Genomic DNA, 27842 nt, shown 5'->3' on the forward strand with positions numbered 1-27842 from the left:
GATTCCTTCTGTGTTGAATGAAATACAAATTATTAAAAGAAAACATTCCACTATATTAATGTATTTAAAAAGGGACCCTGAAAAAAACATATTCTGGCATGAATAATATTTTTTAAAAAGTAGACAAAAGTGATACGTCAGTGAAAATTATGCATACACTAAGTATATATAGATACACATGTGTATTAATCACTCAGATACATGTTGTTACCATGGTGACTTATGAGGAGAGGAAATAGAGTTATGGAGAGAGTTATGGGAAAGAATATTACTTTTCACTCTCCCGTTTTGTACCTCCTAGATTTGACACCCTGTACATATACACACAAGGCTTCTCAGGTGGCTCAATGATAAAGAATCCGCCCGCCAATGCAGGAGACGCAGGATACGTGGGTTTGATCCCTGGTTTGGGAAGATCCCCTGGAGAAGGAAATGGCAACCCACTCCAGTATTCTTGCCTGGAGAATCCCATGGACAGAGGAGCCTGGTGGGCTATAGTCCATGGGGTCGCAAAGAGCCAGACGCAACTGAGCACGCATGAAGGCCCGCACATATACAAACAAACCCACTCAAAAGAAAACAATACTTTTATTTATTCTAAGAATATGTATGGGGGGTGACAAAGGAAAGTGATTATTATTAGAGTTTGTTACTAAGTTTTTCTCTAGATTTCATATTTATCCCATAAACATATTTAAAATTTTTTATCAGGAAAAACAAACAAACAAAAAAAAAAAATGTGCCCTTTTGTAACGAATACATCCATAGATGACACAGTTCCAGTTTACAGTTGAAAGTAGATTCACCTCCAGTTCTGGTTTCCAAGTTCAATTCCGCACAGAAAACCAGTGTCTTTAGGTAAATATTTATGTGAAAATAACAGTGTTCTTGTTTTTGTTTTCAGAACATGGGTATGGAGAGTCAACTTGGGAAATATGGTGATTTGACGTACATTTGAAAAGGGGTATACGTGTGTGGGGAGGTGGGGGTGAGACTCTAAATACTTAAAGGTAGTTCAGGCCTGCAGCTCTGCACGCGTTGGGCAGCCCGGCCCTCACCACTGATACACCTCCATGCTCACCTCCCCAGGGGATCAACCTGGACCCCAGGACCAAGACCAGCTGAGCCAGTCGCCGGAGAACGGAGGGCGGGTGCAAGGGCTTCCCTGGAGGCTCAGCTGCTAGAGAATTCGCCTGCAGTACAGGAGACCCCGGTTTGATTCCTGGATCAGGAAGATCCCCTGGAGAAAGGATAGGCTACCCACTCCTGTATTCGTGGACTTCCCTGGTGGCTCAGCTGGTAAAGAATCTGCCTGCAATGCGGGAGACCTGGGTTCAATCCCTGAGTTGGGAAGGTTCCCTGGAGAAGGGAAAGGCTACCCACTGCAGTATTCTGGCCTGGAGAACTCCATGGACTGTATGTATCGTCCATGGGATCTCAAAGGGTCGGACACGACTGATCGACTTTCACTTGTGGCCATGAGAGGGTTTGCCTGGAAGGGAACCCAAAATAGGGAACAGCCCCCACTGTCTTCCTTCTGTTTTTTTTTTTTTTCCTTCCCCCTCTATAAACAAGTGATTAATGCCTTGCAAAAAAGCCCAGACACACCTTCCCTGCTGCAAGCGAGCCCCTGCCAGATTCCCCAGCCTTAATTCTGCTGTTAACACTCGTCAGGGGGAGGGGTAAAGAGTAAATCCCCTCCTTCAAGAAGCAGACCTGGGGGCAATGTGGTTTGTTTAAAGTCTCCTGTGTGCTCTGATGGCGTGAGGACTTTGACATGAAAAATGAAAGCAGAAACAATGCACTTTTCCCTAAAGCAGCTTCCAGTTTGTAAACCTTCTCTGCTCAGGATTCTCCCAAACCGACCTTCCCTTCTCCCAGCGCTGGTGAAAAGTAGGGGGAGATGGGGGGTGGGGGGAGGGTCCCACGGATCGATCAACATTTTCAGAGAGCTTCACAGGCTCCTTTTTCATTTTGTTTGCAAGAGGCAAATTGAATTTCCTGACTGAATGCAGAAATAAATTCCTTACACCTGAAACGAACACAGCATTGTAAATCAACCGTATTCCAATAAAAATTTTTAAAAGGGAAAGAAAAGAAATTCCCGACAAAGTTGCCCACAGCCCCCGGATTAGGAATGGACTGACCACTGACTGCAGGAAGAAATTCTAGGCACATTTGTTTTCAAAGGTTATCTCTTTTAATTTCCAGTTGAGTGCAGTTCAGTGATATAACATATGTCAAATTCAGTCGAAGAGGTTTATCACTGAAAAGCGTGAAAATGTAGATAGTGGACGATGTCTGCTCAAACCTTAGCGTTTAGTGATGTGGTGTCCTCTTGAGAAATTTGGGAGTATTTCACATAATGAAGATGAAATGAAAGACACGAAATATCACTGTTGTGCAAACCCTTAAAGAAATGATGGATCCACGCCGAAAATGGTCTTCAGCAGCTGCTCACAAACCAAGAAGAAATACAAGCAATTTTGTGAGTCTTTTGGTAGAAGTACACACCACCAGGAGTGCCCTGGCTGTCCAGCGGTTAGGGCTCTGCACGTCCACGGAGGAGGGCACAGTTCAGTCCCTGGTCAGGGAGATCCTGCAAGCCACGCACCCTGGCCAAAAATAAATAAATAGTAAAAGCAGAAGTACATACTGTCATCCATGAAGCAGATTTGCCAAAAGATTCAACTCTGAAGCTCACCAAACATCTCTTTCTACCCACTGCTGCTAAGTAGCTTCAGTCGTGTCCGACTCTGTGCAACCCACTAGTCTATAGGAAATACAGGGGACAGAGAAATGTAAGAATGAGTCTATGGGTGGACAAACGGTAGGAGCCAGAATGAGTCCATTATTTCCATTTACAATTTTTTTCAGGGGAAAAAATGGGAAGTGGATGTAAGAGGTATAAAATCAAAATCAGTGTAGACCCAACTGGAACCCAACGGCAACCATCCAACTGCGATAAAATAAGGAGAATGGAGATGGTCGGGCAACACTGAGTACTAACAGGTTATTTCACAATAACCTGTCAGTGATTGCTTATGGGGTCCGTGTGTGATAACAGTCTTGTGGCCGTTTTTAAAATTTTTTTATTCTTGTGTTTTGGAGCTGCATACTGAAGTATTTAGAAATGAAATGATATACTGTCTGCATTTGCATTAAAACAATCCAGGGAGAGTATATCAATGAAACAAGACGGGCCATGAGTTGATCATTATTGAACTGGTGGTGGGTATTTGGGAATTCCTGCTGTAGTCTCTCTATTCTTTTATGTTGGAAAATTTTCATTAAAAATATTTGGATGCATGTGTATGGGATCTAGAAAGATACTGATGAACCTATTTGCAGGGCAGCAAAGGAGACACAGACAATAGGGAACAGACTTCTGGACACAGCGAGGGAAGGAGAAGGCGGGACACACTGAGAGAGTAGCATGGAAACATATACGTTACCGTATATAAAATAGATAGCCAGTGGAAATTTGCTATATGACACAGGAAGCTCAAACCCGGTGCTCTGTGACAAGCTAGCGAGGTGAGATGGGGTGGGAGATGCGAGGGAGGTTCCAGAGGTGGGGGATATGTGTATCCCTGTGACTGATTCACGTTGCTGTATGACAGAAACCAGCGCAATACTGTAAAGCAATTATCCTCCAATAAAAATTTTAAATATATATATATAAGTTTAGAGATCACTAACTCAGACCACAAAAACAGGTAGATATTTGACCCTCTACTCTGGACCAAATGGTGCCAAGGATCAGGTTGGTTGAGAAAGAGTGAAAAAATCTAATACTTATTGCTTATCAATTCTGTGCCAAGTATTAGGATAAATTATCTCTCCTGAGGGATCTTGTCTTTCTTGTTGATCAACTGCAGGTGATTGATCTATTTGGCTCCATTTTACAGATAAGTAAACTGAGGCCCAGACCGCCAAAGTGACTTGCCATATGATCCCAAGAAAAGAACAGGTGCTGATGAGCCAAGTCATGTAGCTATTGGGATTTTTTTTTTTTCCTCTGTGACCTTGGACAATTACTTGTCTTGTCTGGGCCTCAGTTTCCCCAGTCTTAGAAAACAGAGCTGAGGACTCACAGGGTCAAGTTTACTCATTGGTCTTCTGCCACTCCTCCATGACCTTCCTGTTTCTTCCTTTCTTCTGTCTTCCCGGGAATGTGTCTGAGGCAGCCTGAGATAGAAGAAAGAGCAATTGAGTCCTGGGTTCAAATTCTAACTCTGCAATAGGCAGGCCTTCGTGAGTCACTTAACCTCTCTGAGCCTCACCTTCCCCAACAATAAAACAGGGATGAAAATAAGAAAGACCTAGAATGATGGAGATGACGGATAGAGGGTGCCCGGCTCAGAATCCAGGATACACCAGGTGTTCAGTTAAAGCTGGGTCTCCCACACCTGTCTTCTCTCTCATACTTCCTTTAAAATGAAGCCCCCAGGACTTTTCCTGGTGGTCCAGTGATTAGGACTCTGAACTTCCACTGCAGGGAGGCACAGATTTGATCCCTGTTCAAGGAACTAAGATCCCGCATGCCTCGTATTGCAGCCAAAAAAAGAAAAGTAAATAAAAAGTAAAATGTGGTTAATTCACGTTGATGTATGGCAGAAACCATCACAATATTGTAACTATCCTCCAATTAAGAATAAAATAAAATTTTAAAAAAGAAGTAAAATATAATAAGGACTTTCCCTGACAGTGGTTAAGACTCTGCACTTCCAATGCAGGGCCATGGGTTTGATCCCTGGTTGGAGAATTAAGATCTCATTTTCCACATGCTGCATGTCATGGATAATTTTTTTTTTTTAATAAATAACTAAAATAAAAATGAAGCCCCCATCCCCCACTCACAACTCCTTTTTCTGATTTTTTGTTTGTTTTTCATTTGATTTCTCACTACCAGACATTTATTTTCCCTGTTTTTGTTTCTCATTATTTGCTGTCCTGTTAGAAGGTCCTCAGGGACAATTTTATGTGCTTGGCTGCTGCTATATCCTTAGCCTGAGACACATACATAGTGGACCCTTGGTAAATATTTGCTAACTGAAGGAATGAGTTGAATGAATGAATATTAGACCTGGTAATGAGACCTTCAGGTAACACAAGCCAAGAACAGAACACAGGTCTTGCGCAGAGTAGCTGGTCCATAAATGCTTTTGTTCTCCTTTTGCTGGGACCCCAGGATCTGCTGAGGTTACATTGTTCAGTGTTAAGCTACACTCAATTTACGTGAGGGTGTTTTGACGGTTTCCAGCATTCCGGTTTGTGGTTATCCCCTAACAGGCCTCCAAGTACTTGTCCGAGAAACTCTGAGTTCTTTAAACTGTATTTCGCCAAGGACGGTAACAAGTACCGTCCTGGGGCCATTTGCAACTTCCCTTCCCTGATCACAGAGGTTTGACTAAGTGCTTTGTCTAAAGGCAGAAAATGCACCAGTCCTGTGTCTTAACATTTATGAAGGGGTTACCCGATGTTAAGGTCAGACCTGTCCACAAATCCTTTGGGGCAAGGTAGCTGTGCGGGTATTACAGTGTTGGTGGAGGGGGAAAGGCAGCGATCCGTTAAGTAGGTAGGAAAGCAGACGTTTTGAAGGTTACAGAGTTGCCCAGAACATCACCCCAGAGGCGGAGCGTGGGTGTGTTACGATGGGGACACTGACAGTGGCCTCTTTGGGGAGAAAATTCCCCTCTCTGAGACAAACCGTCCCAAGCCAGACCTCTCTCTCGCCTCTGGGCCTATTGAGAAATATTCCTTGAAATGTTGTTGATAATGCCTTTCCTTTCTGCCCGAGCTTGTGGTATCTGGCGATTGCATCAGCTCTCAAAGCTGGCCTGTTTCCCATGAGAACCTCCTTCTGTCCCTCACAGAGACCAAGAGCCCAATTTATTCCCTCTGCACTTCAGGGGTTCTCCAATGAACTCTTCCAGGGGTATCCCTAGAGAGAATTCCAGGATCTGTGAACTTGGATGACTTACTGAAATTAGTATTTTCTTCCATTGTGAATCCAGGTGACCACCCCCAGGAGGACTCGCACTGGCTGTGATATGGTCCAATAGCAATCACAGGTATTTTCATAACCATATTACAGGCATGACTGAGACCCCCAAATATTCTTTTGCTCATCCTGATTTCAAATACACAGTATCAGGACCATGGCTAGATTGTCTGATTTAATGAATTTGGTACACATATATTACTATGTTTTTCTTTTTGGATGTACTGTGTCTTAGTTGGAGCACATGGGATCTTATGCAGTTTCTTTAATTGCAGCATGTGGGACTTCAGTTGCAGCATGCAAACTCTTGCTTTCGGCTTGTGGGATCTAATTCCCTGACCAGGGATCAAACCCAAACCCCCTGCACTGGAAGTGTGGAGTCTTAGCCACTGGACCGCCAGGGAAGTCCTGATACTTTTATATTTTTAATATTTCTTTTCTTCAAAATTGTTATCCCATCTCTTGTAAAAAAAAAAAAAAGAATTCTGAGGCAGTATCCATAGGCTTCACAAGATTGCCCAAGGAGTCCATGGCCCAGAAAGGTGGTGAAGCCGTTAGTGGTGATGGAGAAAACGAAGGGAGGGCTTGAACCATGATCCTGAGGCTCATGGAACGGCAGAATCAGAAACCCCAAATCAGAGCAGAAGACTGCTTTGGCTTTCGGTGCCATTAAAAAGTGCTAGGAGAGCGCACAGAGTGGTCATCTCCAAAATGTCAAAAGGGTACAAGGGAGGGTGCTGAAAGTGGCATTAAATGGGACTAAATGTCCCAGAAGAAGAGCCAGTCCCCTTTCAATTCCTTTGTTTTATTTTTTCAGCTGTGCCTTGTGGCACGCAAGATCCTAGTTCCCCTACCAGGGATCGAACCCGTGCCCCTTGAAGTCAAAGTGAAAATTCTTAGCCATTGGATCAGCAGGGAGGTCCCTCCCCACTGCCCCACTTCAGTTCTTTTTTGGACCTTCAGACTAAGTCCAGCCCCAAATGAGCACCCACCTACCTGTCTCGATCACCCTTCTAACAATTAGCCCTGCTCGGAGCCTTGTCATATTGTTTTCTTTCCACAACTCACCACTTTCATTCTACTCCTGGGAAGTGAGACTTGAGTTTGACTTACGGTACCCAGATAAAGGTTTCAATTTCGACAAGATAGGTGTTTCAAAAAAGTCAGCAGATGGAGATTTCCCTGGTGGTTGGGTGGTTTCAGACTCTAAGCTTTCACAGCAGAGGGTCTGGGATCAATCCTTGGTTGGGGAACTGAGATTTCACCAGCCACACAGCATGGCCCCCCCCTCCAAAAAAGTGAGAAGATGCTTGAAATATATGTTAAGGAAATCATTGTGAAAGTGAGACCAGGATATATAAACATGAAAATGCTCTCACATCTCCCTCCTCCACCCCTCCCAGTTTTGCCAGTGAGGGACTCAAGGCTGGGTACTTGCCCAGTGCCTGCTACTTCTCAGGCAAAGTGCTGGACTTCCCCACCCCTCCGCCCAGCGCTGCCCGCCCCCGACCCCGATGGCCTGTGATCTGCCCCCCTCTCGGCCTCCTAGACCTCTTCAGGGCCAGGGCCAGCCAGAGAAAGTTGGGGACTGGACTCAAAGTTCCCAGCATGGGTGTCAAACATGTCTTCTGAGTGCCCTGGCTCCAGGGTCCCCCGTCCTGAAGGGCCCGGCTGAGTGGGCCTTTCAGCGGCCTCTGAGAGGTGGCAACAAGTGTCACGGCTGAATGCCTGCTGCCCACTGCCCCCACTTCTGCAGACCAGGCCGAGCAGCACTGGGAGGACTGCAAGCGGGATTCCAGAGGCGTCTGGATATTATCAGTCAGTCGCTCAAACTGTCTGGCCGGTGGGCTGGGGTGGGGCTGGTGGCAGGGGGCAGAAACTGGCTGGAAGGTAGAGTCAGGAATCCCCACCCCACCCCCCTGCGCAGATTCCTGGGGCCAGACCCAGCTCCTTGTGGGGAAGCAGGGGGCTGGCCACGATGAGCTGGCTGCAAGCTCTGCACCCTGCCCCGCCCTCGTTAGACGGTAGCACCAAGGGATCAGAAAGTCAAATGATGATATGTGTCTGACAGAGGAAACTGAGAAAGCAGGGGAGGGGTGAGGGGGCTGGTGGGCAGGAGGGGAAGGGGCAGCACTTGAAGACAGCAACAGGGAAGATGGGCTGGGAGGGGCTGGGCAGAGCTTTACCCTCTGGTCCACTTGAAGACTCCTGCTTCAAAACTAACCCTGATGGCTTCCAGACAAGTCGGCACCAAGGGTCATTTCTGGAGGCTGTAAGTGTTGTCGATGGCAGCTGTAAGGACAGGTGTAAATCTGTCCAGGCATTCCTTGCCACTCCCCTCTCCCAGCTTTCTGCACCTGAAACAGGTCCCCTTTATAACTACAAGCCCACTCAGGAGGCCTAAGCACACACACACACAGTCACACACACCCAAGCAGTTAACACTTGGCCTGCCCTAGGGGTACAATTTTTTTTTTTAAGTGCTCCTTTAAAGCAAACTCTATAAGCTGTTTGTTAAAGCAAAACAAACAAGCCTTGCAAGGAGAGGAGGTGGAAGCACTGGGAGGAAGAGGAATAAAAAGGAAATCTTTTTATTTGCTACCTTTGAAAATACCTTTCTCAGCACACTGGGAGACCAGTGAGGAAGACCCATGGGGTGAGAGGGAAGATGAGCCCTACTTTATTTGGTCAACTAGTTGGAGTGATGAGACGCAGAAGTAGGGAGACTTTGCCTTAAACCAGGCTTTTCTCCAGTATCTAACCCTTCTCCTTGTCTCTCACCGCTCCCCCCTCCCCCCACCTGGTTGAATGAAAGTCTGCTTTCCCAGGTGTCGCTGGGGACATTCTCCATCACCACTCCATCCATCCCTCTCCAGAGGGAGCAGCTAAGAAACTGCGTGCACAGCCCCTCTCCATCTCGCCCAATGCACTCTGGGAATCTGGAGGACTCTGGCAGAATGTTTCGTCTTCTTGGCCAACTTTGGACCCTACGGGCCCAACCTTCCTTGTGGGTTTGGGTGGCTGTGCACTGGGGGAGGAGAGAGGCTTCCAGGCAAATCCGATGGCCGAGAGAGAAATGCGGTGTCTTTTCCTGCATGGACAGAGGCTCTTAGCCACACACTCCCCCACCCCCACCCCAAAGGCCTTTAAGGGGGCCCCTGGAAACCCCTAGTGAATGATAATTTATCTCCTAAATTGCTGGTATCTGATGCTTCGAGGGGTTTTGAAAACCATATTCCCCTAGGGCTGGAGGCTACTTGGGGAATTGTTCGGTTGGAGGAGTTCAATCATGATTTAATGGAGGCATTTATACTGTACTAGATAATCTCCTGGCAAGTTAAATAACATGTCGGGAGGGCGGGCCGGGGGTGTGGCTGGGCTGCCGGAGGCCTCCCTGGGCTGTCATTTCCCTACCAGCTCGCTTCTGTCTCCTTTGGGACATTCCTTCCCAAGCTCCTTCCTTCTTTTGTCCCCTCTCTGCGCCTCTTAGTTGCTTCTCTGTCTCTTGAGTTTCTCTCTCTCTCTCTGCCTCTCCCAGTCTCTCCAGGTATGAAGTGTTTCTGTCCATCTCCGGGTGGGTGTCTGTCTCCCTCTGTTTTCTCCTTCCTCCCTGCTCCCCAAGCGTCCCTTCTCTCTCTTGCTCTCACTCACTTCTCCCCACACTCCCAGTCATCCTCCTTTTCCATCTTACCATCTCTCCTTTCTCATCTCTCTCTTCCCGACCACGCCATTCACTCTCAGGCTGAAAAGAAGCGGTCTCAGCATGTCCTAGAGGACCGAGGAAGGGGACTGTGGTCTCCTGCTGATGATCAGCAATCGGGCAGCTGCAGTCTGGGCCTGAGAGTAGAGTCAGCCACACACAGCTGTGCTGAGAGCCAGGAGGCATCAAGGAACCCTCGCAGGGGCCCAGCACCCCTTCCATCCCAGGTCACACATAGGCATCTCCTCATTTACAGAGCTCTCGGCCCTGGGGTCTCTGCCCAAGGATGCTCCAGGCACCCAACCATATTCTTTTATTTTCCACAAGTGCTTTTCCCTCAATAGATCCCAAGAGATAGATAGAGACACTTTTTTCTCCTGTCAGGAGATGGAGATGGTTGGGGCTGAAAAGGCATTGGAACCTGGTCTCCAAGCCCCTCTGGGGCCTGAACTCCCGTGCAAGGACAAGAAGGGAACACACTTTCTGGAGTCACTTGCAGTTCTGAGATCCTGGGATTCCAGAAAGTAGCCTGCAGTGGCATGAAGCCTAGAGTGGGAGGCTTGATCACTACAGGATCAACTTGGGTGAGGACAAGGAATGGGGCTTCAGGCTGAGATGTAAACAGAACTAGGTAAGAGGGACTTCCCTGGCAGTCCAGTGGTTAAGACTCCACACTCCCAAAGCAGGAAGCACGGATTGGACCCCTGATGGAGGAACTAAGGTTATGCATGCCATGTCGTGTAGCCAAAAAAAAAAAAATTTTTTTTAAAGAACTGGGTAAAGCAATGCTAATAGAGAAAGGGCCTAATATATGCTCGGTAGTGGTCTAAGAAAAGAAGAATATCTCTTAAAGATACTCTAGACATACATAGCATATATTTTTAGTGTATATGTGATATACTGGGCTTCCCTGGTGGCTCAGTAGTAAAGAATCTGCCTGCAACGCAGGAGACAGGGGTTCGATCCCTGGGTTGGGAAGATTCTGAGAAGGAGCGCATGGCAATGCACTCCAGTACCCTTGCAGGAAAAATCCCAAGGACAGAGGAGCCTGACAGGCTACACTCCATGGAGTGGCAAAGAGCCGGACAGGACTGAAGTGACTGAGCACACACCCACGTTATATGCTAAGTATGCACTGAGTCTATACATTTAGTAAATGCATATATACTAAGTAGATACTAAGTGTATCTATTTTATCAAAATAGCTATATGATATATAGAGACAGAGAGATTAGGGTGCCCAAACAGCTAATGCTTAATGAGCACTTACTATGTGCCAGGGGTTAGACTGAGTGATGTACACAAGAGGTCTCATTTACTCCTTGCCTTCGTCCTCCGCAGCAGGACCTATCGTCCCCATTTTTCAGAGGAGGCAACTGAGGCTCAGAAGAGTTAGGGGACTCTTCCAAAGTTCCAAGGCTCTAATAGGCCCCCTTTTAAAGCTCAGTAGGAGGTGTGTGCCAACACTTTGATGGAACGAGGCTTGACCGAGGCCGCCTATGTACCCAAGGCCACCAGTCATGACTGTGGAGCCGGCAACTGCAGGGAACCAGCCCTGCCCGCACCTGCTGGCTCGCCCTCGCCTTGAGGTAGCCAGCATCCCTACGCCGCCAACCGAGCTCCACCAGGCTGCTGGTGATACTTGAGGGAGACTGGGGTCGTGGAGGTGGGTAATAGTCCGCGGAGAGGAGGAACAGGGAAGGCGCGGCGGCCGTGATTCCAGGCTTAACTCCACTCCACACACAGAAACTGCGGTGCCCGCCACCACCCAATCCGCTGGCCATGCCTCCAGTCCCAGCCGTTTCGTCTCGCGCTTGTATGATCCGAAAGGGGCGGGGAAACTGAGGCCCAAAGCAGTGTGCGCCAAACGCGCGCGCCAAGCTCGCCAAGCCCCTGCGCGCGCGCCTGGCAGGGACTTGGCGAGCGGAAACCGCAGTCCCCGGCTTGCCTCGAGAGGCAGGAAGCAAAGCCAAGCGCGGCGCAGGCACCTCGGGGCCTTGAGCGAAGCCAAAGTCGGTCAATAGCAAGCAAAGGAAGAAAGAAAAAAACGCGGTTCGGGGCTCCTGTGTGGAACTGAGGCGTTCATCGAATCATCCGCTGGGGTCTCTCCTAGGACCGGGTGGATGCGGCTTGGGGAGGGCCTGGGGATGGGGGCCGGGCGGCAGAGACGCAAGGGCATGGAATTTAATCGAGTCTGCGAGTCTGCATCTGTGGCTCCGATCCTGGCGGTTCGCGGCAGATGGGTGTCAACCCCGCTCCAAGCCGCGAGATGTGAGCAACTACCTAGATATTTGGAAGAAAGTGGGAGAGATTCTGACCTCAGCCCTGTGCATTCGAAGGCAGGTCGAGGGGGAGAGAGAAAGACTGGTGGGTGGGAGACTAAAGTAGAGACTGAGCTCGAAAGACAAAGACAGACCGGAAAGAAATGCAGAATTGGAGAGAGATTCGGGCCTTAGCTCCAAGCTGGAGGAGGCAAGGTGATTCTAGCGAACCTCTTCCTGTACATAAATGTTCGGAGCCGAGGTCAGGCCAGCAGGACCTTTGAGGATCCCTGAGCTCTTTGCGTTCTCAAAGGGCAGCACCGAGTCAAGGCACCGAACGCGTGTTTGAGGGTGAAAGTCTCAGCCTTGCCTCCCCTTTGCTGTGTGACTCCAGGAGGATCAGTCCACATCTCTGAGCCCCCAGTTCCGTCCCTTTAGTTCAGGAGAGACCGCTGGTACATGGCACAAAAAGACCTTGAAATAACTGAGTTTAACGATTTGTGTCTCCCCTTCCTCCTCTCCAGCAGAGCTGCTTTGATGGAAAACACCCGGGATCTTGGCTGCCTGGGTTACCCAGAGTGACTGGAGGAGGAGTGGAGGAACAAAGTAAGGAAAACACACTGCTGGAGCTCAACAGCTGCTTATGTGTGGCAGGTGTGCCTCAATTCTAAGTCCTCATCGCCTGGGGACACGGGTCATGGGTTATAAAACCCTTTCAAAGCCCTGCATTATCTCAGAGGGTTCTCCTAACCAGAGCCGGGGACCTGGATCCTAGGTTGAAGGATGAAGACTGTGTACCTAGGAACACACAGCAGGCCTCAGGGCTCCAAAGCCAGGGCTCATTTCCACCCTGTGTCCCCTAAGTTCGGGTTTCTCCACATCCCAGGCACCATTCCCTGACCACCCAGCCCCAGATGTGCTAGGCGGAGGCAGGGGCTTTAGAGGAAGATGCCCCAAAACGGAGAGCTTGGAGCCAGACGCAGCAGGGAGACGGGATGGAAAACCGCGAGCAAAGTTCTGGGAGAAGGGGCTACGGCAAAGACGAAGGAAAAGGAGAGGCGGACGGAGGGAGTCAGGAAAAAGGAAACAGATGATGAAAGCGAGAGCCCGAGGGAGCGCGGGAGCCTGCTCTGGGGCGCGGGGTACAAGGCGCCGGGCGCGGGGCAGCCAGAGGCGCCCAAGCCTAGTTCCCCGCTGCGCCCCACCCGACCCAAAGGGGAGCGCCCCACCGACCGATTTGACTTGCACAAAACCCGCGCCCCAGGGGCCTTTGCCAGGCCGCTGGGGCTTGATTCATTTCTTGACTAATTAACTGGAAGCTACGTTGCCCCTTCTTTCAGGGCCCAATTAATTCGCCGCGGGCGGTGGGGCGGGGGCCGTGCGGCCGAGGCGCCCGCCTGGAGTCCCTTTGTGAAGGGCTGTCTGGCCCATATTGATTCTACATACACACACGTACCCCTCCTTCCTTCGTACAAAAAAAAAAAAAAAAAATGTCTTGAAAGCTCTGGATTTCCGAGTTTAAGAAGATTTGTCAGACTCGAACATTCCCCCCCACCCACCACCACCACCACTGCATTTGTTTCCAGAAGGAAGAGACCTACGGATCAAAGCAATTTAGAGATGTGCTTGGGAAAGGGTTCCATGGAATGTGTGCTCCCTAAAGGGCAAAGAAAAAGATCGCCCTTGTGTACCTACTGTGTGTGTGTATGTGTGCACGCGAAGGCGGCACCTGTGACCTTGTTGAAAGCCAGATGAGGAGTTAGACCCTCCCTAGGGTGAATCTCAGCTCCAGGAGGGGCTCACCAGCTGTCCAAGCTCGGTCAAGTCTCTATCTCTCTGCATGCCTCAGTTTCTCATCTGGGAAACAGTGATCCATGAAAGACGCCCGCCTCCTCAGAGTGTTGTATTCGGTGAGCCAAAGTATGGGAAAGGTCTTAGAACATAATCATCCTCCAAGGGGATTTCACAGACATTCTCTTCAATAAACAGTATTTCGTAACAAACCCATTTCGCAGATGAGGAACCGAGGGCTAAGGACAGCCGACCCACTGGGAAAAGTTGGAGGGTGTCTGATTCCAAGGCCGGGAAGCTCCGGAACGAAATTTACCAGACTTTGCTGAGAGCGTGGCCGGCTGCCTGGGAGCAGAGATTCTCCCGACCCGCAGTTCCCAGAGACTCCCTCAGGTGAGGCTGGAGGCTTCTTCCTGCCCACCTACCCCCATCCTCCTTCCAGTGCGGTAACTTCAGCACGGGAGTAAGAAATCTGAAATCCCGAAAGCTTTTGGGTGGAACCCAGCACGCAGCCACTGGAGCGGTTTCTGAGAGGTCGTCCATGGAGGACTGCATCGATTGTATTGACCTCACGGTGGGTCAGCTTGTCTCCTCCATCGATCACCCCAACGAAGTCTAGGACGAAAATATAGACTGAAGGAAATCACAACCGTCTTTGTAAAGCTGGTGGAAAGTGACCTTACCGCTGCCAGGGCTCACCGGTGACCCAAGGCTGTCCCACCGCCAGGCAGCCAGTCAGGGGAATGAGCTTCTCAATCCACTCCCTTTTATTCGATCACTGATCCATTTTTTTGGTTTGTGCAATTTTTAAAACAAAGGAACCAAATAAGAACTAAGTTTATTCAATCAACCAACACTTGATGAACCCACCGCAGGTGCCCCGACCGCACAGGGCATTGGGGTACTAATGAGGAGAGGGGTTTGGACAGACTCCTAAAACCCTGGCAGGGAGGGGTCGTCGTAAAGTCTTCTTTACTGTCATTCTTTAGCCAGGCGACCTTGGACGAGACTCCCTAGCTTTCTGTCCCACAAATTCTGGTCTGTAAAAAGCAGCAGAGCTGCTCCGTCCTAGGCTAGGTGAACGCGCTAAACGGGGAAACGATGGATGGGAGGTTCGGAGGTTAGATCCCTCATCATAGTCCCAAGGTTGAAGGTGGGACAAGCAGAGCTGGGGTGGTCTTTGCAACCTCATCAGGGTATAAACTTCTGTCGTCCCCCCAAGCCAGCCCGAGGTGACTTGTCAGCACCGCTGGGGTTCCCAGGGCCCCCACACTCCCCAGGAGCAAAAATCATCCAGCCTTCTGCCTCCCTAGAGCACAGAAGAGCTGAGGCCAACTTTAGTTCAGCCTTCCTGCTTTAAGACCTTGAGTTCTCTCCCGACACTATCTCTCCTCGGCCTCAACTTTCCTGATCTTTAAAATGGGAATGATCTCTATTTTTTTTTTAAACCATAGTGACCAAAACTCAGGACCATAAGCATCAAGCTGGTGAAGACCCATGTTTTCACCCGTGTCTCCTGTGCTTGGCAGAGAAGTCTCAGTCAGTATTTTGTGGAATGACCAAGTGGATGTTTCTATCCATTACACCCAATTTCTCTTCCCACTACCATCTTTTCACTCTCATGTCAGGATCTGTTTGGGGGAACAGCTTACAAATTCGATGCTTTTTTTTAAAGTGCTCTTTGAAGTGATCACTTATTTTTCATATGCACAGAAAATCACCTTTAGTTTGACTTCTTTCCTTTCCTTCATTCATTTTCGTCCCTGTATTGAAAGATGATTTATTGAGCACCCCCCAAACAGAGCTAGAGACGTGAGGAGTCTTATCTCTCTAGGAGCTTTCAAGGTGGAGAACTGATATTAGACACTCTTACCCAGAGTGATTGGGCTTCCCTGGTGGCTCAGAGGGTGAAGAAGCTGCATGCAATGCAGGAGACCCACGTTCAATCCCTGGGTCGGGAAGATCCCCTGGAGAAGGGAATGGCAACCCATTCCAGTATTCTTGCCTGGAGAACTCCGTGAACAAAAGGGGGTCGAAAAGAGTCAGACACGACTGAGTGACTCACACACAAACACACACCCGGAGTGATTAACTTCTTTGGTTAAGGTGTTTTTTTTTTCTAGCTCTGTAAGTAACTTTTGACAAGATCGCAGCATCTAACGCAGTACCTGGTGCATAGTAAGTGCTTAGTAAGTTCGACATGAATTTATTCTTCTCCAAATTGTAGCCCGCAGTTCCTCCTTTGGCTGCGGAACAGCCAGCCTGAGGTCGTAAGTGCCTTTAGACAGACACTCCCAAATGAGGACTCAGGTCAGTCTGACAACGTGCCAGCCCCCAGGGAGCCTGAGATCGGAGTGCACCCCAGCCCTGAGATTCTCAATCCCAGATACAATTCCAGCCGGGAAGGCCTGCCACTCCAATTAGACAGAGCATACCTGGGTAGGGGGACAGGGGGTTGTGGCAGGGGGAGGGGGACCATTAGATTGGCCTTTGCAAAATGTGACACTGGACAATGAGGTTCTGCAAAGCCTGTACCCTTTGCAAATCTCCATACCTATCTAGCTGACCTCCTGTCCAGACCATTCCCCCGTCTACACACACACCTTTCTAGGTAAACAGGTGACACCCAAGAAATGAGGCACTAGTTTGCCCTGAGAACCATCTTTTCACACACCCCCATTCTTGCCCATACTCTCTTTGTCCAGCTTCCAGACCTGGTGGGACTCTGGGTGACCCTCTCCCACCCCCGACTCCAAAAACAGCTCCCGCCTCCTGGTGCATCAGGACTGTCACTGCTCTGGCTCAAAACCACGGTCCCAACCCCACGCATTGGCGGAAATTTGCTCAGGCCTTGCGGGGGCACAGGAGGACGAGTGCCTGCCAGCCTGTCTCCCCTCAGCGCCATCCAGCGGCGAGACGGCAAGGGCACCCTGGGCAGAGGTTCCTGGCGAGTCCCTCCAGCCGCAAGGATCGAGGTTTCTAAGCTGGAGTCGGTCCCTTCCTCCATCCACCCCCTCTCACTCCAAATTAGGACATGTCTATCTTCTACCCTCCTCACACACACCCCGATTGCTTAAGGCTGATTCAGGTTCACCCAGCGTTCAATAATCACCACCACCCCCACCACCCCCTCTTTATTTATGCCCAACATATGCACTGGACAGGGAAGTTCTTTCAAGGAGGGGAAAAAAAAAAAAAAAAGAAAGGAAAGAGGAGGCGAAAAATAGTGTTTGTTCCACCACTGCTTAGAAACTTTTCCTGTGCCGGCTCAGGGGTTTCACCCCAGGCTGAGTTGATGCTTTCTCTCTTTTTGTTGCGGACATGTTAAGTCCTGCCTTCCTAATTCTACACCTATGACCTTATACTGGCTGGAGTCAGGCGCCTTGATTCCCTGCCTTTGCATGCAACCTGGGCTGGAAAGCCTCCTACTTCTAGATCCTCGGGGGTGTCAGTCCCCAGGGAATAGGTCTCCAGAGTGGCAACTCAGCCACAGACTGAGTCCCACTTGCAGAGGGAGAAAAAACATCACTCTTTATACAGCTGGAATGTTATCGCTAATTTTTTGGAAAAGTGCCTGTGTACACACACATTACATATATTATTGAGCGGGTTAGTGCAAGACTGAAAACACTGAACAACAGTTGGGGTGGGGGACACATTCTCCAATTTCCCGGTAATTTGTAACAGACTATTGCTCCAAGAGAAAAGGAGTAACTGCGTAGCAGCAAAACAAATTTAACTCTGTCTATATTGATCAAATGGGAGTCTGCCTGTGAGGTGTGATTGCAAAGCATCTTTAAATCTGAGATTTCCTTTCCTATCTGGGGCTACTATCTGGGGCTACACATTTCCTATGTGGGGCTACCCACTATACACACTTGTACCCACACAGAACGTCCTAGAAGCACACACACACGTTCTATTATGTTTAAATAATGCAATGGAGTGTAGCCTTGAAGTTGGGCCCATACATCATTTAACTAGCTCTCCAATCGCTGTTGTTGTTTAGTCCCTAAGTCATGTCCAACTCTTTTGGACACCATGGACTCTACCCCACCAGGCTCCTCTGTTCATGGGATTTCCCAGGCAAGAGTACTGGAGTGGGTTGCCATTTCCTTCTCCAAATATTAGGAAGATCTAAACTGAAGCTCTAGGAGGCATCTGGCTCTGCTGTCTGAAAGACCACCTCTTCCCCAGATGCAGCTTGGGACAGGCAGTATTCTGATATGCCAACTAAAGGCAATTTCCTTTTTTTTTTTTTTTCTTATCCTCTCTCACTCAAATTTCTACAACTAAAAAAAAAATCTGTAAAATAATCCAACTCTAATATCTTATATAAAAATCTGTTCCATTCCTTTAAAAAAAAGAAAGAATTCATAACCCACTCTCAAAAGGCCTTTCATTGACTCCAACAGTTCTCAATTCTAGACAGAGAAATGAAATAGAGGAGCCTGTCCTGGTTATCCACGGCATTAATACAGGGACATAAAAGTGAGTGCAACATCATATTTTAACTTGTCTAATAGAAAAATCCTAACTCTGCTACTCTCTCTCCCCCTCTCCCCTAAAAGAACTAGAGTCCAGCCATGGGTGGGTAGGGTGGAAGGGGGGTGGGTTTTGAAATGAAGTCGCTTGGAATGCCAAAAAAAGCAAGGCATTATTTACACCTGCAAACTTTGGATGGTTGTATTCTGCCCCAATTGGCTTAATTGTAAATCTTTTCCGCATGGCCCCAAGTTCTGGACGGAGCGTCTGGGTTTAATAATACGCAGGGGCACCCCAGCAGGACCGGACTGAAAAGACAGAATCCCCCGCCCCACCCCCCGCTCAGCTCAAAGGTAATTAGAACAGCCTCCCTTCCTTTCCCTCCCCAAATTTTGCTTGAGGTACCAGAAGACCAGACTCAGACATGCTGGGAACTCATATTTTACCCTCTGAAGACAAGAGAAGCTATTTCAAAAGCAGATATACCCTCCAAGTCAGAAGTGGAAGGTGGTGCCCCTCCCCCGGCCCGGACTCCCACCCGCATCTCCTGCGCGTTTGACTTGCAGAGGGGGAGAGGGGGAAAGAGAGGCGTCTACACTGGCAGCCAGAGATCCCTGGCAGCATAGGGCTGACCTGTTTATAGAACTTGCTGCTGAGAAAACATGTAAAAACACACCCCAGCGGTGGGAGAGGAGATGGCTCCCTCCACTCCACCCTCCCTTTGCGCGCAGAAAATCTCACCAGGCTCAGCCTGGTTCTCTCCGAGCCCGGTTTTTCTCCCAGGAGGCTCTCTCCCTTGCAATGGTTTTTCCACCCCTTTGAGAGACAGAGAGTGCTACGCGACTCTTTCCTTGTTACTGCCCCCTCCCAAGGTCATTACTATTCCCGCCCCCCCACCCCATTAATCCTTTTCTACGGGAGTGGGGCGGGAGTTAGGAATCCAGGCTGCAAAAAGACACATCGGACGTTGGGGGGCGGGGGGCGGGGGCGGTGCGCGGTGAGGGGTTCCTAACTGAATCCCCGCGATCTTAGTTTTGGGGAGAATTTGTGAGTTCCGCGGGGTAGGCAGGCCGCCCTCCCACCCGGGAAGCCGACTCGCCCCGCCCCGGCCGCCGCAGAGGAAAGTCAGGTAACCCGCGCGGGGAGCCAGTGCCTGGCAGGACCTTGTCGCCACCGAGGCCCGGGCGGACCAGCCTCGTCCGGGACCCCTGTGCTTCCCCGCCTGCCGCTGCGGGTGTTGGGGGGCCCCAGATCGCAGCCCCGGGCCCCCTCCACCCGTAATCCAAGGCCGCGAGCGTCTTCAGGTACCGCGCTAGGCGAGGCCTGGAGCCGCAGCGAAGCACGTCCAGCTTCCGTATTTGGAACCGGGGTAAGGGGAAGGGGAAGGGGCGGCGGTAGGTGAAAACCCCCCGCTTGGGGGGAAGGGGAGGGGAAACCATCGCCCAAAAGCACCTTACAGGGGGAACCCTAGGTTGTCACTCTCTCCCCCTCCGTCCTGGGGCCCGAAGTTTTCCTTTCCCAAGCGCAAGGAGGACAGGGCGTCAGGAGGAAACGTGGGGGACAGGTTGGTTCCTAGATCGGGAAGGCCGCTCCTGTCTGCCCTCCCAAGCGCCCGCCAGAAGGATTTTTAGTATTTGGCTTGGAGATGAAACGTACCGAGGCCTGGGCGCCAGCAAAAGCAACTCTTAAGGAAAGCTCTCTCATAATTCCAAACATTCCCTCTTTCTATGTCTGTGTGTGTCCCTGCTCCCTTGCTCTCTCTTCTTCCCCTAAAACAGAAATACAAATTTAAAAAGAAAGAGAATGCCTCTGTATAGCTGAGTCCCGTTGTTGTTCACCGGAGACTGTCACAGGAGTATTCATCAGCTCTTGTTGTTTAGTTGCTCAGTCGTGTCCGATTCTTTGCTACCCCATGGACTGTAGCACACCAGGCTTCCCAGTCCTTCACACCTCATCGGCTCTACCCCAATACAAAATTAAAAGTTCAAAAACAAAAAGAAAAGAAAGAAAATCCAAAAAGAGAATAACAGTGAGTTAAAAAATTGCTTTTACAAACTTGACAGCTATTTCTCATCACATTTGCATTAGTTCTTATATGTCCTAATAAAGGACAGTAAGATAATTTGCAAGTTAAAAAGAGAGAGAGAGAGAAACTTCTGGAACCCTTCTGTATTCCAAGGCCAAGCTGGAGAGTTTTAAAGGCTCTTCGCATCTCTAAGGCCAAAACTGTCACCCAAGCCTTCAGCTCTGGTTGAGAGCCAGAGAACTGTCGCTCTGGCTCCTACTGGTTCATTCCCTGGATATGCTAAAAACTCGGGCAGGATTTATGTCTTATTTGGGGGCCAGGATGACTAGGTCAGGAGCAAGACATCTCTGACTTAAAATGAGGTCCCATTGTTGAGGTCTCTAGTCATTACTGACATGGAGAAAAGGTTCCCCAGACTGTCAGGTAATTAAGACACAGAGGTGCAGCTAGTGGCCAGTTATCTGAGTGGCCCTGGTAGAGGGTCAGTGATCAGAGAACACAGACGCAGAAAAGGAGCTGGTGCTTGATTCCAAATTCTGAGAGGTGTGTTCGGTGGGAGAGTGAGAGCCGGGCTAAGGCCTAGAGTTGGGACCCTGCATCCACAACCCAAATCCTGGCTTTGGAAGCTGGGGTAGCAAGCCCCCTACCTGCCAGGCATACCAGAGAAGCAGGTGAAACCAGCTGCTAAACACCCTGTGTCTTAGAACCGCAAAAGGGTAGGTTGCCCATAAGACTGTACAAGGAAGGAGGGATTTGATCAGTTTCCAATATGACAGAAAAGGCTGGAACCTTCAGTGCCTATATCCCTCCCATATCTGAAACCCCATGCCTACACAGGCAAGGCAAAGTCCTTCCCAAAGGCACTCCACACACACAACTATATCTTTTGCGGGCTTCCCTGGAGACAAAAGATTCTGTCGGTGTTACCTCCTTTTCTGTCTCTTCACCTACTCGATTTGGGAGACAGGAAGGCATTACCTTTAGGAACACAGGCAGATTGGCTGGCTGTCGAGGAGCAGTGGAGAGGCTCCAAGAAAGAAATGGAAAGAAAAGAGGAAAAACACACACAGACACACACACTTGGGTGCTCACTGGTCCCTTCCTCTCCTGCCTTCCCTCTCCCCGCTCTCACCCTTTTTAATTGAAACCCAGTATGGGAAATAGTAATGGATATTGTGCTCAAATTGAGGAAACGTGTCTGAGGCTACTAGGGGACACTTAGTTCAGCAGCTTTAGAGGAGCTGATCTTTCTTTGCCCTGTCAACTTCCCACACAGTAGTAGCAGTTATCTGATTTGCCATGCCCTCTCACTTACGCAGTCTCTTGTTCCCTCCGCCTTGTCTGCCCTCGAAGGGCAAGACCCCACTACCCCCCACCCCGGGGCACCTAACAACAACACCAGAAATAATGGACAGTAGCAAAAGCAGAAAGTCACAGAATTAAGGGCTCCTGTTCAGTCAGTGGACACCCCTAGTCTGCAGTTGGGGACTGGAGAATACATCGGTCTATTTCCCTTCACCCTTTGAAATATTCTGTCCCCGAGATTCCCACCACTCCCTGAGGCTACATTCTTAGGACATATTGCTGAAGTGCCATTGACACCCTTACCTGTCTCGACTGAGACATCTGGAAAGAGGATGTTGAAAGAAGAAAGATTTTGGGTGGTCAACAGTGCCCCGTGCCTGAGGCCGAAGTCAGCTCTGGCTCTGCGCCTTGCAGATGCTGGATCAGATAAGATGAGAGGAAAAATTCCCAGCCTCTTCCCAGTGAACTCATTTCGACTGGACTATGAAATATCCATTGCATTATCTCGCGTTTCTTTCTTTTTTTTTTTTTAAGTAATGGGGTAAAACACACAAAGAGAGTATTGAAGATGTAGATTGGTTTGAAATTAGGAAACCACAATTAGTTCCTTTTCCTGACAGAGAGAGAGGGGAAAAACCTTTCACAGATGTATAAGAAGCACGCTCCCCAGACACACACACACTACTTCCTTCATCCTTCCCTCCTTGCTTCCCTTCCAACTTCTCTAAATCATTGGCCGTTTACAAATTTGCCATTTTGTAGAGCGATCTGCTTTGATGAAAGGTGGGTGCTAATAAGAATAATGCAGAGGGTGAAATCTTTTCATTCTGCCTCTGCCAAAAACATATTTACATTAAAGGGAGGTATGATAAGCATGGATTAAGTATATAACGAATGATGCTCTAGAAACAGCATAAACCAACTGGCGCCAAAGTGAACCTCTGTACTAAAAATACTGCTTCCCCAAGCTAGACAACTTTGACAATCCTCTCTCTCTCTCTCTCTCTCACTCACACACACACACACACACACAAACACATGCTTCAGGCTCTTGCACTGAATCGCCCTGATCAATAATTTAGAGGGCTGTCAGAGGACAGGGAAATGTGCCTTACAGGAAAGACCTGTGTTGCTGGGGCCAGACAGAGGCTAGGAACTGGGGCTTTAGAACCTGCCATGGTGCCCTTCACCCTGGGCTCTTGCCTTGGAAAGGAGGGGGAGAGAGAAAGGATGGGAGATCGGAGCATTGGAACAGAGGTGAGAGGCCAGCCCTGGGCGAAGGGTGGTTTGGGGAATACTAAACGCAGAAAGCGAGACTTCAAATCTACACAAATGGGCCCAACATTCTTCTATCTTGGAGGACACCTTATCATCCAGGCCAGGAATATGAGGGGAAGGTGTCTGCTTGAACCCCAGGGAGAGGTTAACTCCAGCCTGTCTTGATTTCTGGAAAAGAGGAAGAGTTGGGGGTGGATACAGAGGCAATACAGAAACATAGAAAGGCAGAAGAGAATCCAGAGAGGACCAGGAAAGCCAGAGAAAATAGGAAGGGAAGAGAAGAAGAACGAACAGAAAAGGTAGTTAATAAAATTTTTAAAAAAATAATGAGAGAAGTGAAGGCTGGGAGGTAGAGGCTGAGGAGTTAAAGAAGCCGAGAACAAGATAGACGCCAGGAAGAGAAGAGAAAGTAGAAGAAAACAGAATAAAAAACACAGATCTGCAGTCATGGAATCTTGAAAGACATGGACAGAGAGAGAGGACAGCCCAAGCAGAAGAAAGAGAAACAGAAACAGAAATGGGTGTCCTGTCTGGTCCAACCAAGACTCTTGTGCCTACCTCTGGAGGGAAAGAAAGATGGGGAAACTGACTCTCCATCAAAAAGACTGATCCTGAAGCCTCCAGACCTGAGAGGCACTAGGTTCTTAAAGCAAATTTGCAGGGGGAAGGCGGGGAAAGATACGAAACTCCAGGAGGAAAACCAAGCCTCCCAGGTCCGTGAAGTCCTCCTTTGACTTCAGAGCTGCGTGTGAAAGAGTCAGGGTTTGGGGTAGCACAGGGGTGCTAATGTGGAAAGGAGGGTGCTGGCTGCTATCTGCTAGAGGAACTTAACCTAGGCCCTCACCTTGGGGGAGCTGCCTCCCTGAGGTGCCCGCTAAAAAAAATCACCTCCAGGGTTTGGGGAATTGAACGCAAAGGACTATGGGAGTCCTGAAGCAGACACCTAGTCAGTTTCAACGTCTGTCAATATCAAAAGAGCCTGGGATCCCATGGGCAGGGGCACTGGCCAGAAACAGGGAGCTGTCTCTACCCAGAAAGCCCCTCCCCAGAGAAAGTTTACGTTTTGACCGACCTCCTTAGTAAACTTCTTAATTAGGCCCCAGACCCTCCCGGAGAAACCCCTGGATGTCCTTATGTCAACAGAGTTCCCAGTTCAGCGACACCTCGGATTGAAAAACAGCTCCGCGCAGCAAACGGTGGGCGAAAGTTTAAGGGGGAATAAGCGTGTAATAGTCCCTCGCCAGACCTCACACATGCTGAAAAGAATATTTACAGCAAACTTGCCAAAGTAAACGACCCCGCCTATCCACCATCCTTTCTCCTTCCACCCCACCGCACCCCTCCCCCGGGTTTTGTAAACTCCAGATAAACACCATTCGGTCACAAAAGGGTCGATCGGCCCCCCTTTAGAGTGGGAGGCAGACGATGCCCTAGGGAAAAGTGGGAGCTGCAAAGGCTTCCTGGGGGGGATTCTTCGGCAAAGGGGGCTTCTCTGCCTCTTGCGTGGCCTGACCTGGGGATAGAAGATTTGGTTGCGTGCGCGTGCGTGTGTGCGCGCGTGTGCACATATAACATTTATTCTGAGGCTCCTCCTCGCCCCTTGCCCACTTTAAAATCCTCATTCATACTATTCTTCACCTTAAACACTTCAGACATCCCAGATTTGGAGAGAATTAAAAAAAAAAAAAAATCAGGCCTACAATTAGGTGAATACTCTTTGCAATATAGATGGAGGAATATTGTAGGGACACCAGAAGTTCGGCGCCTCCTCTTGGATTCAAATTTTGGCCCCCTTTTCCCGCTCTTTTAAAGCACCGTTTCTCAGGCTCTGCCCAGGGTCAGGCTAGGCTGCTCCAGTATTTCTCCGTCTGTCTTTTGTTGAACGTGAGGCGGGGAGAGAGACCGAGAAGATCGAAGGGGTCTGCATGGAGGAGGGGAAAAATAACCATGGTAGAGCCCTCGGCTACAGCCTAAAAGCCCGGACCCGTGGCGCGCTGGTCTGCGAGTTGTCCCAGCCGCCAGGCATGGCACAAGTCTTCGGAACGCGCTAGCCAATGTTTAACCCGAATGCAGTGACCACCAGGCCGCTTTTGTTTGTTCGCAAATTAATCACCCAGCGCACGGCCGGCGCCAGAGTGGGTTTATCACCCACCGGGAGGGGGGCGCGGCGGCCCCGCAGAGACAAAGAGGAGTTCGCACCTTCCCGCTTTTGATCCCCAGTTACTGCGGCCTCCCTGCATAATACGAGCCTCCTGGGGCCGAGTCTGGGAGGTCAGTCATAATTGGCGGAAGTTTGCAGACCATTAGCAAGATGTCGACATTTTCGGTTCAGAACCCCACAAACTTTCCTCTCCCGCCTTCCTCTCTGGAGCGCTGGAGTGGCAATGGGGGGTCAGGAGTGGCAACTGGGGTGACCCCAGGGTTAAGGTGGAGCTATGGGCAAAAACAGGCACGTGAGAGAAGGGGCCGAAATCGTGGTTAAGTCCACCTCCACCGTTGAGGCCAAAGGCAAGTTGAGATATTTACAAGTGAAATCAGCAAGCTCCCCTCCCACAGTCCAAAACCGAAGCGAGGCCAGCATGCGGACGACCGAGTAAAATGTCTCTCTTCCTGGGCATCTGGACGCTTAGAACACCGATTGGGTGGATGTGGATGTGTGTTGGGGGTCATCTCGTGCTTGCAGAATTACTTTCCTTCTCTTCGGTGCGTTGGAGCAGAGATTGGCCGGCGAGTGCAGGCAAAACCAGACCCCGGGTTTGGGGCCGCTGCTGGAAGCACAGCGGTGCGGCCCCAGGCTCCGGCGGCCAGCAGAGTGGGGGAAGGGCGGGTTTCAGCCTCCGGAGACTGGTGAAAACCCTGAGGTGACCTCGGTGGTCGGTGTCAGAAGGGGAAAGGCCTGGGCTTCTCGCACCCTCTGGGGTCGGGCCGCCAGAGACGCGGGAGGGGGCATCTTGAGCCGACACCCTGACCCCCGCCGCTCTTGCTCCACCACCGCAGAGAGAGACCGAGAGACCGGCCAGGAGAAAGACAGACCTAAAGGGAGAGAAAGGGGCGAGATGGCAAGCCAGATGGAGTTCGCAGAACCACTCTTATTCTCTCTGGTGACTTCAGGGAATTCTTAGCGCTGGCGCCAAGCGCTCTTAACCATGTGCGTCAAAAATGCGAGGCTGGAAAAATCTCGTCGCCTCAAAAGTTCCGCCCCTATCTCCGCGCGGTTGGCCCACAATGGAACTGCATTTTTCCCCACCCCCCCACCCCCACTTGCTCCTACTTCGGAGTCTGGAAGCTGAGGGTTTAGGGGGTACACGAGGCAAAATGTAAGAGAGGGCTCTGCTGGTTACCTACACACAGTCACACACACAGAACAACCCGAGCCTGGGAGTTCTTAACCCCCTAGGCCCCGCAATTCGTCCTTTCTTGGTTCCATTGGAGAAAGTTCCCAGCTTAGGAAGGGTAATAGAATACTGTCCCCAAGACGTCCCTCCATCTAAGCAGCGATGGCCCCTAGAATTGGGAAATGTGGGTCTGACCCGGACAGGGACCTGCGGTAACAGTTACCAATTCGGCGACACGTCTGATGGATAAGATCCTGTTGCGTCCCTCCCCTTCACCCTTGCTGAGCACCCCCCACCCCCACACACACACCTGAACTGGAGCCAGTCACCTCGCCTCTGGGGTGGGGGCGTTTCACGATTTGTTTTACAAATTCACCCCCGACTTCTGGCGAGATAAGTCTCTGGGTGGAGAAAAGAACTGAGGCACCAAGAGATAATTGCGAAGCCTGGAGAAGATAACGGGCCTGGAGCACCTCCGCCCACCAGCTCGCCCACCCCATTCCAGCAGCTCCTCACCCTGCCTACCGCCGAGGGGAGGGCGACGGCTGGACGCGGACAGGCCCAGAACCTAGTCCCTCGCTGTGCTCACTTTGTTCAGATACCCTCTCTGCTCTCACACACATTCAGGTGGAAAACCGGGAGCCCGAGTCCAAATGGAAGACGAGATCTATCTAAAAGGGCTGGTAAATCCATTTGAAAAAAGCCCGAATCCGCCTCCGGAGTGAGTTGAGCGCAGACCCGGGGCTACAGCGCAGGCTGGGTCAGTGTTTGCGTGTATATGGTTTCCGCGGGTGGCTGAGTCCTAGTGGACTGCCGCGTGTTCGCGTACAAATGTGCTGGGGGTGTTTGGGTCTCCGCGCATAGTTTCGGGTGGGGCGCGGTGGGGAGAGAGCCCCCTCGCGTGGGCTGAGATCTGGCCGCACCCGCGTGCTCGGGAGCCCGCGCGCGAGCCCTGCTGCCCGGGCAGACCGGCAACGAGAAATACCCGAGCTCGGGAGCCCTTGAGCGGCGGCCGGGAAGAGCTTGGCTCCACGTGGGGCTGGAGAGCGCGCACAAGCCTGGAGACGGCGGCGTTCGCCTCTCCGTGGCGCCCGGCGGCCGGATGGCAGCTCACGGGAGCCGGGGCCGTCCGCTCCGCTCGCCCGGAGCCGAGTTAAAAGGGTGAGCGGGAGAGAGAAACGCCCGCGGCGGCCGGAGAAGCGAGCCGAGCGCGCGAGAGGCGAGCGCCCCTGCCCGGCGCCCGGCGCGCTCTCCGCCTTCCTGGCCAAGCTCGCTAGCTCCCGCCTCCCTCCCTCGTGTTCCCTCCTGCCCAGCCTCCTCCCTCGATCCCGGGCTGGATGACTGAGGCATTTCAGACATGGACTGAGCCAGAGCGAGCGAGCAAGAGAGCGAGCTCCGGGGCTGCTGCGATCTCTCGATAAGCCACCTAGAGGCGACTCGGTGCGCGCGCTCCCCAGTGGCTCCCCGCCCTCCCTCTGATCATGTTGACATATTCACAGGACAGGCAGTAGTACCGTTGCGGCGCTGCGACGTTACAGTTTCCGACACCTTCTTTTTATAACTCGGCTCTATCCCCCAGCACTCGACCTGTGAAAACCACGCCTATGCAGCAACACAATTGGTCCGAAAGCGTCAAAGAGCCAATCAAGAGGCC

At 50.4% G+C, this 27842-nt stretch overlaps 1 long non-coding RNA gene across 1 annotated transcript; it reads right to left on the reverse strand.

Annotated features, from left to right (window-relative positions):
- Positions 1-569: 569 nt before the first annotated feature.
- Positions 570-27796, reverse strand: LOC107133302 (uncharacterized). Its single transcript, XR_009491086.1, has 3 exons — positions 21879-27796; positions 4098-4191; positions 570-2615 (listed from the first exon to the last, which is right to left on the reverse strand). It is a non-coding gene; the product is annotated as an uncharacterized lncRNA (long non-coding RNA).
- Between the last annotated feature and the right edge of the window lie 46 nt (positions 27797-27842).

The sequence above is a fragment of the Bos taurus genome, chromosome 17, assembly GCF_002263795.3.
Source record: "Bos taurus isolate L1 Dominette 01449 registration number 42190680 breed Hereford chromosome 17, ARS-UCD2.0, whole genome shotgun sequence".
NCBI classification, from domain to species: Eukaryota; Metazoa; Chordata; class Mammalia; order Artiodactyla; family Bovidae; genus Bos; species Bos taurus.